This window comes from Notamacropus eugenii, chromosome X (genome assembly GCF_028372415.1).
Source record: "Notamacropus eugenii isolate mMacEug1 chromosome X, mMacEug1.pri_v2, whole genome shotgun sequence".
Classification (NCBI taxonomy): domain Eukaryota; kingdom Metazoa; phylum Chordata; class Mammalia; order Diprotodontia; family Macropodidae; genus Notamacropus; species Notamacropus eugenii.
The window spans coordinates 60,350,070-60,364,550 of record NC_092879.1 but is presented as its reverse complement, the minus strand read 5'-3'; positions in this window follow the sequence as shown (position 1 = coordinate 60,364,550).

Here is a 14,481-nt window from a genome sequence, read left to right as displayed (position 1 = left end):
TATGGTAGGCCTGGCCAAGTCATTTTGCCTCTCTCAATCTCAGTCTCCTCATGCACAAAATAGGAATAACCTTCCTGGGTTGGATAAAATGAAATAATATGTGACCCTTAAGGTGTTACATACATATTAGTTGCTATTATTACTAATATAGTAAATATAGAAGCTAATGTCTTCTAGGACTGCTTCAAGTTTTTGCCTTCATTTAGTCTGAGAATATTCAAAAGAACTTAAGTTGCCAGATCCCCCAGATCCAGAAGCCAATGAATGCTCTTTTAGAGGTAAGATCAGAAGATTTAAAGCTAGAAGATTCCTTTAGCAACCATTTAGTTGAAACTTCTCATTTGGTAGAGGGGGAAGTGACTTGCCTAAGGTCATACAGCTAGTAAGCAGAACCATAACTAGGAATTTCCACATCCAGTGCAAAGTGGCATGAAGCATGCCCTCAGTTGAGGGGGGTGGTGGCCCCTTGCTCTATAGTGAGGAAGAGGTCAGGGTGGGGAGGGGGAGCTGACCTAAGGTCAATATCTATTACTTTACTGTTTTAATGCATTGCTGTTAACTAGGAACTCTGATATTTCAGTACTCCTGAACAACTGCAAATACTTTGGGTGACCTTTAAATTCAGCGCTCTTGGGGCTGGCCTGCAACTTTCTTGTGTACCTTATCAATATCCTCTGTTAAGAATTTATTGAATGCCTACTGTGTGGAGGGCATTGTTTTGAGTCCTGGTGGCTATTAACATGAATTCTGGGATACCCTGGGAGGATGAATTTGATTCAATCTGTCAACCATTTATTAATATCTTGAATATAAGACACTGTCCTAGGTGTTGGGGGTACAAGGACAAACACAATTTCCCTGTCTTCAAAGACCTTACATTCCACTAGGTACAGGGGAGGGGAACTTGCAACCTCAAGGTCACATGTGGCCCTCTAGGTCCTCAAAGGTGGCCCTTTGACTTCAAACTTCACAGAACAAACCCCCTTAATAAAACTTGGACTCAACCAAAAGGCTGCACCTGAGGACCTAGAAGGCCACAAATTGCCTACTTGTGCCCCATGTTCCCCACCCCTTCACTAGGAGGATCTGACACAAGTAAATGCAAAGTAATTTCCTAGTGGGTGAGAGGACTAACAGGTGAGCGAATTAGCAAAGTTCTTCTGTAGATGGGGTACTTGAGTCAAGCCTTGCAGGGAGTTGGGGATTCAAGGTGAGGGGGAGGAAGGAAAGCATTGCAGATATGAGAGACAGCTTAGGTAAATGCCTGGAAACAGTAGATGTAATATCATGTATGTGAAACAGGCAGTAGGTCTATTTGACTCAAATGTTGTTGTTGTTATGTTCGTCTTTCAGAGAAATGATGACATGACTTGCACTTCTTCTCCTGAGCCATCTGGGTCCAGTGGCCAGATATTCATTAGGATGACTGGAGATGACCCAGGATGCACTGGGAGACCTTGGGCCCTTTAGGCCAAGGTCTTTGCAGGTAATCACTTAGGATGAGGTATTGCCCATTCATTGAATAGGCCTCTTTAAGAAGTAGCCATGGCATGGCCCCTTTAATGAGATAAAGAAGAGAAAGACCTCAGTCTGGGAGGGAAATAATAGCAGTTACAAGTGATAATCACTCTGAAGCCAGGAGGGTCCAAAAGAGAGCCTTTAGGCAGAGGACATGGACCCCATGGTATCTGAGCTTCATAGTGTAGTAGGCTCAAGGTTCAGGAAAGGGATGGGAAGGGAAGAGAAGGAAGACTAGGCAGTAAAACCCAAGTCAACTGGGCATCTTTTGGCCATACAAATTTACCTTCCTTTGGAGAGGAGAAGGAAGGGGAGGGGGAGACAGACAGGAGAGGAGGAACTGAGTCTACTTACAAGGTTGTGCTCATCCTTCGTTGCTGAAGAAGACCATACCATCAGAGAAATGATGACATGACTTGTACTTGACTTTGTTTTGAGTGAGAGAGGGTTGTACAGTAGCTGAAAGGAAGTATTGAGATACAAGTCTGAGAAGATGGGACCAAGCCAGATTGGCTTTGATGATGAACAGAGGAGCTTATATTTTACCCTAGAGACACTGGGGAGCCTCTGAAGCCTCTTGAGCATGGAAGTAACAAACTCAGGCTTATGCTTTAGGAAGATAAATTTGGGAGGTGCATCAGCAGCTAATGAACAGATAAGATATCTGTCTTTAAGGTTGTCAGTATGCTAGGCATAATGGGAGGCAGGAGAGAATGTGGGTGGAGCCTTGTGTGTACATGAGATAGCTTCTGAGTCATTCAGACCATAAACAGCTGCCACAAACAGCAACTAATTTCTTGGACTCTTCTCCTAGGGTATTATTTAAAGGGTATTTAGTGGGAGAGAAGAAATAGTATAGAGCAGTTGTGTCAAAATGAAATAGAAATGGGGCCACTAAGCTGTACAGAAAGATCCCTGCTGGCTACATATTGACTTAGAAAACCACATATTAACATTATCTATGTTCTATTATATTTTTACTTATTTTATTGAATATTTCCTAATTACATTTTGATCTGGTTTACTACACTGAGGAGTGTTGTAGGCAAGTGTTTGACACCTCTGGTATAGTGGACAAAGGACTGGTCTTAAGATCAGGAAGATCTGAGCTCCAGTCTTGCCACTGAAACATGCTTGCAAAGGGACTTATGAGCAAGTCACTTAACCCTTTAGTACCTACCTCAAGGCAATTTTTGAAATCTCTAAGTTTCCTAGGAGGCACTTGTCTACATTGCTAAAATTCAGTACGGGGAACTCCCTAAACTGAAGAAATCATAGTCTGAATATGGAGAACAGCCAACCAATTGCATGGAATTGGGAGAGGGCATATCAAGATGGGAGAATGATGAATTTGGCTGGTCTGGAGGAGATAAGAAAGGAAAGGAACTAAGACTAGAAAAGGAAGTGGGAGCCTCATTTTGGAAATCCTAGAATACTAGGCTGAAATCCTGTGACCTAGAGCTCTTCAACCTCTAGCTTGGTCTGCTGCTTGATTGAGCTCACTGCTGGACTGACAATTATTCTTGTACAAAGGCCAAGAGGTGTATCTGATTCTTTTAGCCAGGATCACACAATATTTCTTCTGTCGCTATTCACCAATCAAGGTACTTCTCTCAAATTGATTAAAGACTTGTAGAATGTGTCAATTAAATTTATAGCTTGAACTTTTTATTTTTCCTTTTCAGAATATATTTTCATTGCTTTTTTTGTGATTGCAGAATGATCTTTCATTGTTCAAATTTCCTTTCTTTTATATTGAAGTCTTTGCTTTCCGAATTGTTAAATTTAAACACTAAGTATTTTGGAATTTGAAGCATGGCTTTTCATTTTTCTGGAGGTGGTCTGTGGATTCTTTGGATTGGTGTATTGATGTCTGTATTTAGAAGTCCTGAGTAGTTTTCCTGTATTATTTCTGGAATTAGGACAGTGTTCTTTTGAGAGACCTGTAATCCTTAAGTTATCTCTCTTCATCTAATTCAGCTAATTGCTTTGGTAGATATAGAATTCATGTGTTCCTTTAGCTACTTTTATGTGATATTTTCCCTCACTTCAATATTTTTGTATTCCTGTAGACAAGTGGAATAGACTTGGCACTCAAGATGCAGTAGGCAAGGAATATAGCAACCTTCTGTTTGATAAATCCAAGGACCCCAGCTTCTGGGATAAGAACTCATTGTTTGACAAAAATTGCTGGGAAAACTGGATAACAGTGTGGCGGAAATTAGGCATAGACCCATACCTGACACCGTACACAAGAATAAAGTCCAAATGGGTACATGATTTAGGTATAAAGATTGATACCATGAATAAACTGGAGAAGCAAGGAATAGTATATTTATCAGATCTATGGAGAAGGGAAGAATTCTTTACTAAAGGAGAGATAGAAAGCATTATGAAATGCAAAATGGATAACTTTGATTACATTAAACTGAGAAGTTTTTGCACAACCAAACCCAATGCAACCAAAATCCGGAGGGATGTAGTAAATTGGGAAAGAATTTTTACAGCTAAGCTCGGGGATAAAGGCCTCATTTCTAGAATATATAGAGAACTGACCCAAATGTATAATCATACAAGTCATTCCCCAATTGATAAATGGTCAAAGGATATGAACAGGCAATTTTCAGAGGAAGAAATTAAAGCTATCTATAATCATATGAAAAAATGCTCTAAATCACTATTGATTAGAGAGATGCAAATCAAAACAACTCTGAGGTACCACATCACACCTATAAGATTGGCAAACATGACAGAACAAGAAAATGATAAATGCTGGAGAGGATGTGGGAGAGTTGGAACACTAATGCATTGTTGGTGGAGCTGCGAGCGCATCCAACCATTCTGGAGAGCAATTTGGAACTATGCCCAAAGGGCTACAAAAATGTGCATACCCTTTGACCCAGCAATATCGCTACTAAGACTATATCCCCAACAGATCATAAAAATGGGAAAGGGTCCCACATGTACAAAAATATTTATAGCAGCACTCTATGTAGTTGCCAAAAACTGGAAGTCAGGGAGATGTCCATCAATTGGGGAATGGCTGAATAAATTATGGTATATGAATGTAATGGAGTACTATTGTGCCATAAGAAATGATGAACAAGAAGACTTCAGAGAGGCCTGGAAGGACTTATATGACCTGATGCTGAGTGAAAGGAGCAGAACCAGGAGAACTTTGTGCACAGCAACGACCACAGTGTGTGAGAGTTTTTTCTGGTAGACTTGGAATTTTGTAATAATGCAAAAACTTCTTATAAAAAAAAAAAATCCCAAAGGTGGTTCTCAAGGCAAAATGCCTTCCACACTCAGAGAAAGAAATATGGAAGTCACTCACAAAATGTAGCAGATCATGTTTGTGTATGTGTATGTGTTTGTGTATCATGTTCTGATTTGTTATACGATTTCTTTCATTTATTTTAGTCTGACTACATAGCATGACTATAGTGAAAATATACTCAATAGGAAAGTATATGTAGAATCTATACAGAATTGTATGCAGTCGTGGGGAGGGAGGGGGGTAGTGAGGGGTAGGTGGGGGGGGATAAAATCTCAATTGTATGGCAGTGATTGTTAAACATTAAAAAAAAATAAAAAAAAAATAAAAAAAAAAAAAAGAAAACAGAGGAGAGGGGGATGGCAGAAGCAGAGTGATAGAAGGGAGGGCCTACTGGGGAAAAGGGAAGTTGGGGTGCACATTGTTCTGGAGTAGAGAGAGGGGAGAGATGGGGAGAAAATTTGGAATTCAAAATCTGATGGAAGTAAATGTTGAAAACTGAAAATAAATAATGATTTAAAAAAATATATTTTTGTATTCCATTCCTGTTCATTTTTCTTTCACTTCTTTAGAGAGATTTTCCGTAATGGATTCTTTTTCCCCCTCTAATCTGCTCGTTGAGGTTTTCAAATTCTGCATTGAATGATCTTAAGTTCTAACCCATAATCATTCCTAGTACTTACTTTTGTTTCCTAATGTTTTCTTCTCCTGTAAATTATACTGGAATTCTGTATTTTATTAGGCATTACTTCACCTTCTTTTGTCATACAAGAGTAGTTAAGAGGGTGTTGTATCCCATTTCAAAATTCACTATTCACCCTTCCTTCTGATTTTCTGCTTCCCTATGCTTGCTTATTTGACTGTGGTCTGTGCATATCTTGAGAATTTTTCTCATGAACTCTTTGGTGTTTCAGTCTTCTTCTTTGTATTTCCCGTCATTCACTTCTTGACTCCTCTATGTTTGCTGGTTGATATACTTCAAGCCCCTTGGGCTGACATGTAAGGTTGCCCCAGGCTCCTTTTGAGTTAGGGCATATTGAGTTTATCAGCATGGGTCCCTGCCCTAAGTATCCTCAGTCCTTAGGAGGACTTTCAATTAAAGTCCAAGTGTTTATATTTATCTCCATCACATTTCATCTTATGAAATTCAACTTAATTTGCTTGCTTTTTGGATTCTTAGTTGGTGATTCAGTGTGTCAGTCCCTTCCCAGCTTTGTATAGGTGTTCATTGGATGGGAGTTGATGCCTCCACTACAGCATCCGAATAGTTGAATGATACCTCCAATCCAACTCCCTCACTTTACAGACGAACAAACTGATGCCCAAGAAAGTTATGGTTTATGTTTTTCCTAGTCAGTCAAAGTTCCATGGAGATTTTGGCCACCTCAAGGTACCAATGTTCACTTCTTAGATTCAAAGTGCCAATTTAGTACAACCATTGCCTCTCAAAAAAGAATTCAGTCTACTCCATTCCACTCTATTCTTATGTTACTAGAGACTTGGACTAGAAATGTCTCAGTATTGCCAAGTCCTGACTCTGCTTTCAAGCTAGTTCCTTGGCTTCTGAAGCCCATGTCAGTAGCCTTGATTTGTGGAACAAATTTGCCCTAGAATTGAGCAGCAATCAGAAACCAGGCCAGAATTTGATGCCTCTGGAGGAGGGAGAAAAATTGTTTGAGGCCCCTGATCAGCCTGGGGTTAGGTTCCTGCATGTAAGGGATGCGAGTATTAGGGATGGAACAGCTGCCCCATTCCCCTAGTGTCCATGTCACTGTCATTCTCTCTACAAATTACAGAGAAGAGTTAGGGAAATGTCACTCTCATTATCCTGTAGAGGAGACAGTGTAAACATAGCTCATCCCAGAGCGTGTTTTATTGTTCAATTAAAACAGCTAATTAAATAACCTCCATTATAAACCTTCTATGCATGGGAGATGCAGTGCTAGAGGGGGTGATATTTCATGAATATATCTAATGGATGCTTCCTTCAGCCGATTTTTCAATCCTTATTGAATTGGCAGTGGCCATAGCACTGACTGAGGCTGGAAATACAGCCTTGAATGTGAAAGATTACAGAAAAGCTGGCCACATTGGGATAATACATGCTGCAGGCAATTTTTTTTTTCAATCCACTTGCTGAAATGTCTAAAACCCACTCTTCAGAATCCATTTCCTGGGCCTTTGAAACAAACTCCCCTTAATATCAACATGGCATGTGACAGTGTGAATAGGAGCAGGGACTCTTGGCCATGTGATCCCATATTACCTCTGAATCTAGGGTCCTCCATATGATTGTGTTTGGTGGTACAGAAAGGGGTTATTTTGTCTGTTTTATAGTATCTAATTTTGTGAAGATTATTGGTGTTATGAAGGCTCAGATGACTGTGTGACAGGTCAGGTTCTTTCAGGGAGAGGAAGTTTGTAGGAGACTGGTCTTACTGACCCTCTATGTAGAGGGAGTGACCAGTTATCACAATAATGTTCTACAGTGCTACCATTTTTGCTTCTGCTTCCTCCTGGTGTTTGGCTAGCAGTTATGACATGCAACAGTACATAATGAGTAAAGAAACATGGAGAAGAACCAAAGAGTAAAGGATGCCATCACAGAAATGTCTGAGCCAGAAAGAAAATGGGCTGATCATATGGGGAAAGTCAGGGCTTACTGACAACCTGTGTGCCCTGCTGAGATTCTACTGATGTCAAGAAAGGGCAAAGGAATCCCCTACCACATTAGGTGGACCTTCAATTTCCATGGTCAACTTATAGGAAGATGAGATAAGAATTGTTCAGGGATAGATTGTAATCTGCACCATTGGAGGGAGCATTTGTATCACTGGAGTGAATATCTACATATCTACATTGATAAGTCCCTAGTCCAGACTGCCTGACTGTCATTTCATGAGGGGCCCCCAATTCAACTTATTCTCTGGACTACCACCCTCTCCACTTTGCCTTTTCTTATTAATTAGAATGTAAGTTCCTTGAGGGTAGGGACTTCCTTGTTTGCTTATATTTGTATCTCCAGAATTTAGCATAGTACCTGGTAAATAATAAACACGAAAGTACTCTCTTTCTCTATCCCTCTCCCTTTCTCCCTTTCTCTACCCCTTCACCCCATCCTATTTTTCTCTCTGATTGAGTAATCAAAGAGCCACTGGAGTATCTGAATACTTATGAGAACTCTATATTTATTATTGCCCTTACTCTCAAAGCATCTTTGGCAGGTGGATACCAAAAGGATATGCCCATTTTTGTGTATGAGGAAACCAAGATTCAGTGATTGACACAGGATCATACATCTGGTAAGTAGCTGAGCTTGGATTTGAACCCAGGCTCAGCTGAATTTAAATCCAGTGCACTCTTCATTAGAGCTGAGTCATCATTAGTCATAATAAGGCATTTGAATTCTTTACATTCATAATATGTATTGGGACATGATGGTTACCATTACCCCAACTTCTCCCCCTCTGCCTCTTCCAAGTGAGGATACATCCTTGTGCACATGTCCATACAAGGGTAAAGTGAAGTCATGGAGATATAATATGGTACCATTTTGCTCACCAACTTTATGAAACAGTTTAAGGAAGTTGGGTAGTGGGGGGGGAGAGGGGTGATTTAGGGAAACAGTCCCTTGATGCAGACCCTTCTTACATGTTATCACCATAGCCTAGTCACCCAGGTGTTGACCTATGGGTTACAAATTAATGGCCATAATATTTTGGCACAATTAATGTAGTCCGTTTGATGATGGTGTATATAGGTGTATATGTATATGCACATGTGTGCCTATAATCATGTAAGCATATAAACATGACACATGAGGGATGCTCCTAAAACCCAGCTGTCCCTGGTGACACTAATAACATCACCTGGTTCTTCCCTTTCCCTATCCTCACATTCAAATTCTCTATAACCGGTAGAAATTATGGCTGGTTCTCCAAGAACACACCATCAATTTTCCCTCTCTGTTTCCCTTCCTTGTGCTCACCACAGAAGCCCCGAGACACTTGTTCAGCTTTGCAGTAGCCATTCTGAGTGGCTGCACCATGGTACAAGTCTCGCTGTGCAGTCTCCCACATGCTGTGCATCCCTAACCTGTACTCCCCTTTCTCTGTGCCCTGCTGTGCTAATCTCTCCCCATTCTACTAACACACCCCAGCCTAGTTATGATAGTTCTTCCCTAGGACAGTTATGTGTGTTCCAGAGGGCTCCTCTCCATCTGGGGTCCTGGGATCTGGGACTCAGGAAAGACATGGTCAGTCTTATAAGATGCTGAGTTTGCTGTCATGAAAGGCCTTCAAGCAGAGGCTGAATGATCACTTGTCTAAAATATTGGAGAGAGAATTCATACTAAGGGACAGGCTGGACTTGATGGTCTCTAAGGTCCCTTCTAACTCCAAAGTTCTATGATTCAAGCCTGAGCCAAGACTGTATAGTGATGGATGGGAGAGCTATGGTCATTTTGTCATGTCTGGGGAGTGTTGATTCATGTGATTAATGGGGATGGAGGTTACCTTGGAGAGCTGACAGTTCAGTTATTACCTAGTATCTAGGCTGGGAAGGCTAAAAGGTGCAGGTGGTATTCAGAGCTTCATTAATATGGCAGAAGGAGTGTTTCCCAAGAGGACAGTAATATGCAGGGACAAAACTTTAATTCAGCATCAGGTTTTGTCCTCCTCCCTCTTTTCTTCTTTTCTCCTTTCCCTCCCTCCCCCTATCTTCTTTCCTCCTTCCCTCTCTCCTTCTCTCTTTCTTTCTTTCTTTCTGTCTTTTCTTCCTTCCTTCCTTTTTTCCTTCCTTCCTTCTTTCCTTCTTTTTCTTTCTTTCTTTCTTTTTTCCTTCCTTCTTTCCTTCTTCCTTCCTCCCTTCCTTCCTTTCTTCCTTCCTTCCTTCCTTCCTTCCTTCCTTCCTTCCTTCCTTCCTTCCTTCCTTCCTTCCTTCCTTCCTTCCTTCCTTCCTTCCTTCCTTCCTTCCTATTAAACCCATTTCACTTTGAAGCCCACAGATTATACCACAATATATTCCTGCCCAAGCTCCACTTAATAGCTGTATTTTGGGCCCTCCTGGCTTAGAGTGAATGTCAATGGTAATTGTTTGCAGGGACAAAACTTTAATTCAGCATCAGGTTTTGTCCCTTTCCCTCTTTTCTTCCTTTCCCCTTTTCCTCCCTCCCTCTCTCTTCTTTCCACTTTTCCTTTCCCCTTCCTTCCTTCCTTTTTCCCTCCTTCCCTTCCTTCCCCCCTCTCTCCCTAATTCACAGCTTGGATAGCCACCTATAATGACACCTCACTTTCTCATATTTGTTAGAGGAGCTGCTTTGGATGAGTGAGTTTCCCAGAGAACAGTGAAAGACCAGGCCTTTTAAAAAAATTTTCCAGTTGGTGAGGGAAACATTTCTAAACCATGCTGTGTACTTCACTGCCCCTTGGCCCAGCAGGGGCAAAGTCATCTGTTGGGTTCTGCTGCAAAAGGGAGACTTATATGGGGCTGGCAGGTGTCTGGAGACCACCATAACAAGGTGTCCTACTCAAGAGAGAGCTCTGTAATTCCCAACAACAGGGATTGGGGAGCATTACATCAGTCCTGAACTTGAGGCATTGTGGTGGTGGTCAGAAGTGGAGAGCTCCTATTACATGGTAACCAGCTATGGAATGGTCACTGCATGCACGGGATTTCCATGCTCTGGGTGCTATAGCTTGTGATCTCTTCTTATATAGGCAGTGCTCCATACTGTCCCTAGCTGTCTGGGTCTCTGCTAATCTCCTACAGCTTTAGTACTGAAGCTCAGGCATCTTAAGCAGAGGCTATTGAATATAAGGTAACTTTTCTTGTAACCCAGTGGCATTGCTATATCAATATATACAGTGGTACAGTGGTAAGAAGCCTGAACTTGGGAGCTTGAAATTTTCTGACCTACTCCACTGTCTTCCTAGAATCCTCTCCCCAGAAGACTGGATTTGGATTCCAAGTGTGTGAATTCACTTCCCAGTCCTGCTCCTTCCCACTTGTGTGATTTTGGTCCCTTTCTATCTCTGGACCTCAGTTTCTTTTTCTGTAAAATGGATCAGGGCTTCTTAAACTTTTTCTACCACCCACAGGTTAAGAAGCACTGGGCTAGATGATCTCTAAGGTCTCTTTTAACTCCCAGCTGTCTATTATTCTATTTGTTTTATTGGGAACTCTTCAGCATGGCTCAGATGAGTAACTGCTGTGTAGAAACTGTAGAGAGATCCGTGCCAGGAAAGAGTGTGTGTGTGGGGAGTTTGGAAAGGGATGGAAGTAAGAAACAGGGGGCTACATGGAAAGCCAACATCTAAGGTGTTTCTAAGAAGCCATAGGCAGAGTTGAACTGGACTAATCTGATAGAAAGAATGTAGTCTACTTATTGGCAGCTAGGTGGCACTGTAGTGGATAGAGTGCCAGGTCTGGAATCGGGAAGACTCATTTTCCTGAGTTCAAATCAGGTCTCAGATACTTACTAGCTGCGTAATCCTGCACAAGTCATTTAACCCCGTTTGCCTCAGTTTCTTCATCTGTAAAATGAGCTGGAGACAAAAAGGGCAAACCGCCCCAAAAATCCCCAAATGGGTTCATGAAATGTCTGGACAATAACAAAAATGTCAGTGATCAGGAGAAGGCAGCTCTGTTGCTGAGGTGATCCAAGGTGATCTACTTCACGCAGAAGCAAATAGCAGGAAGAGGAATCCAGCCTCAAGAGTCTGAAGTGAACCTCCATACTTGCCACTGGCAGGACACTGAGAGGAAGTAGGGAAGCTCAACCCATCCATGTATGTGCTGGGGAATAGTTATCCCACTCACAGGGAAGTTTCTCTCCCATCCACTCACCTGGAAGGTTTGGAGATATTTTATCCACTTGTCTGGGGGCAGACAGGGAATGATGCTGTATCCTTGACCTCCTCTCCTTGTTTATGTTTGATGTTTTAATGAAATGTTTTTATTATTGGATTTGTGGTTTACATGACTTGAAATAGAGGGTATGTGTTGAAAGTGGCTAGAATCATGATTTACACAACATGATTGTCTCATAGATCCCCCAGTGAACCTGGAAAAAGTACTAGAGGACTCCAGATTCTAGAATTTTCAGGGTCTCAACATGAGTCATCTCAGGAAGACTCTTGGAAAAGACACAATGTACTGAGTCTGTGGACCCTGGTATTCAATCTTCTCCTGACCTCTCCTTCTTCTGGCAATCAATACACTTCTCTGAAGTCTGTGGTATTACTTTCTATCCTCTTTCAGGGAATGTGTTTTAAAAGCAGTGACGTTAACTAGGTCAGGGCTTATGAAACAGAGAGAAGATGCTATTAGTGTCAAACTGACACTGTTAGGAAGTGGGAAATCTCACTTTCTTAGATGCCCAGGACTGAGTAGAGACTTTGGTTTATTTATTTTAGATAGCAGAGTTAATGTGTAACTCTAGAAATCAATAAAAATTAGCGTTGTGAGTGATCTTTATGCTAATGACCATCCCTGTTGCCTTGGGGGTACAATGTAAAGAACAGGAGTACGTGGAGTCAGAAGACCTAATTTTCACTCCCCCCCTTTTCACCTTACTAAATGTGTGACCATGGACAGCTCCCAGAAGGCCACATGGACCTGTTGGCTCATTTGTAAAATGGTAATCATTTTTGTCTTATTTAACTCTTGAATATCTGGTCACTGGATTCAGATGACTCTGGAGGAAAAGTGAGGCTGGTGATCTGCACAACCCTCTCTCACTCAAAACAAAAGCCACGTGCAATTCATGTCATTATTTCTCTGACAGCATAGTCTTCACCAACGAAGGACAAACACAGACTCATGTAGCTATTATGAAGGTTATAAACTGTAAAATGCCATAGAAATGTGAGCTACAATTATTATTTGGACTATATTAGCAGGGTAGTGATATAGGTATATTCAGGGGGAAGAGGAAGAGAATGAGCATTTAAAAGGTACCTAATCTGTGCCTGGCACTGTGCTAAGTGCTGGACAGATATTGCCTCAGCTAATAATCATATTCAGACTATGCATATCTGCTTTGATTTGCATTTGACCCATCACTCTATTTCGGTGCCTAAGTCGGGACTCATTCCCCTTACTATCGGTACTAATCCAAGAATTCTTCTGTCCTTATCCTTTTCATCTCCTGCCTCCTGCTTACTATAAGAAACAGTCTTTCTTTTTCAGCTTTCTTTCCACACCTCTCCTTTACCTGGCATGTCAGCATTAGGGAATCTAGTCTGGCTTGGCTGGCTGCTTGGCTGGCTGAAGATCATCTCTTATCGGACTCAAGGTTAACAAATACAGATGATTAGGCCAATGTTCGGGTGGGAGTAAGGCAATCTTTGTTTTGGGCAAAGGAGGTAGGGTCTGAGTTGGGAGGAGAGCAAATATAAATCCCGAAGTCTGGCCAGGTTGGCAGCCAGGTGTCTCTTAAACACCAGGATTCAGGGGATTGAGATGAGCAGGAAGATCAGTGGTGAGATGAGCAATTCAGTGCTAAACTTCTAAAGGAAGTTTGTGCTTCCAAGTTGGAGAGGGCTTTGAGCTGCCTCTACCTGTTAATTACCCCCATTCTATAAAGAAGGGGTCAGGGCATTCTCCTAATACTGGTAATTGGTGAAGAAGTAGATCTAGGAAACCAGTTCCTGGGGCCTCAAATTTGTATTGAAGTAAGTTTGTGCAGAGAAGAAGGGTAGAATATTAGTGTGATAACCGAAGGGCAGAAGGAATCATAGAAAGAGTGGGATTATAACCCTAGGAAACCCAGGGGCGCCAAGGAATCGACTCTTTGACTCAGCCTGACTCCCTAAAACTTTGTCCTTCTAATTGCTGCTTTATATTTTCTGTGCTCTTTTGATTCTCCTGAAATCAAGAACTTAAGTGCCTTCTAAGTGCCAGATATTACATTGTGTATTAGGAATTAGAAACATAAACAAAACAGTCCTTGACTTCAAGGGGTTTATATTCTACTTCAGGCTGCAATATAGATTCCATATATATAAGCTAAATTGAGGTGAATGAGCACATTAATGGGATATGAGGGAAGTCTTTCCAGAGGAGGGGGTACCTAAACCAAGCTTAAAGAAAGACAAGGATTCTTAGAGATTACAAGGAGAAAGGAGGCCATTCCAAGGATGACTACATTGAGGGGGGAAGATGAAATCTGGAGTTAGGCCAGCTTGACTGGAATGGTTACTGTGGGCAGTGTCTGCCAAACTTACCTTATGGCCAAGTTGTGACTGTACACTGGAGGATTTCTTCCCCATCCCACTTTCATTGTCATTCCCTTTTCTTTTCTCCCTGCCCCCCCCCCCCCCAAAGAGAGGGAACGAGACTCTCTTAAGAGCTGGACTCAACCAGTCAATCGGCCAATAAATATTTGTTAAGCACCTACTATGCGCCAAGCACTGTGCAAAGCTCTGGGGATCCAAAAAAGGAGCTCACAATCTAATGGGAGAGACAACATAGAAACAACTATGTACAAACAAACTTATTGTTGTTGTTCAATCACGCTCAGCTTTTGTGACCCCCATTTGGGGTTTTCCTGGCAAAGATACTGGAGCGGTTTGTCATTTCCTTCTCCAGCTCATTTTACAGATGAGGGAACTGAGGCAAACAGGGTGAAGTGTCTTGCCCAGGGTCACACAGCCAGGAAATGTCTGAGGCTAAATTTGAACTCA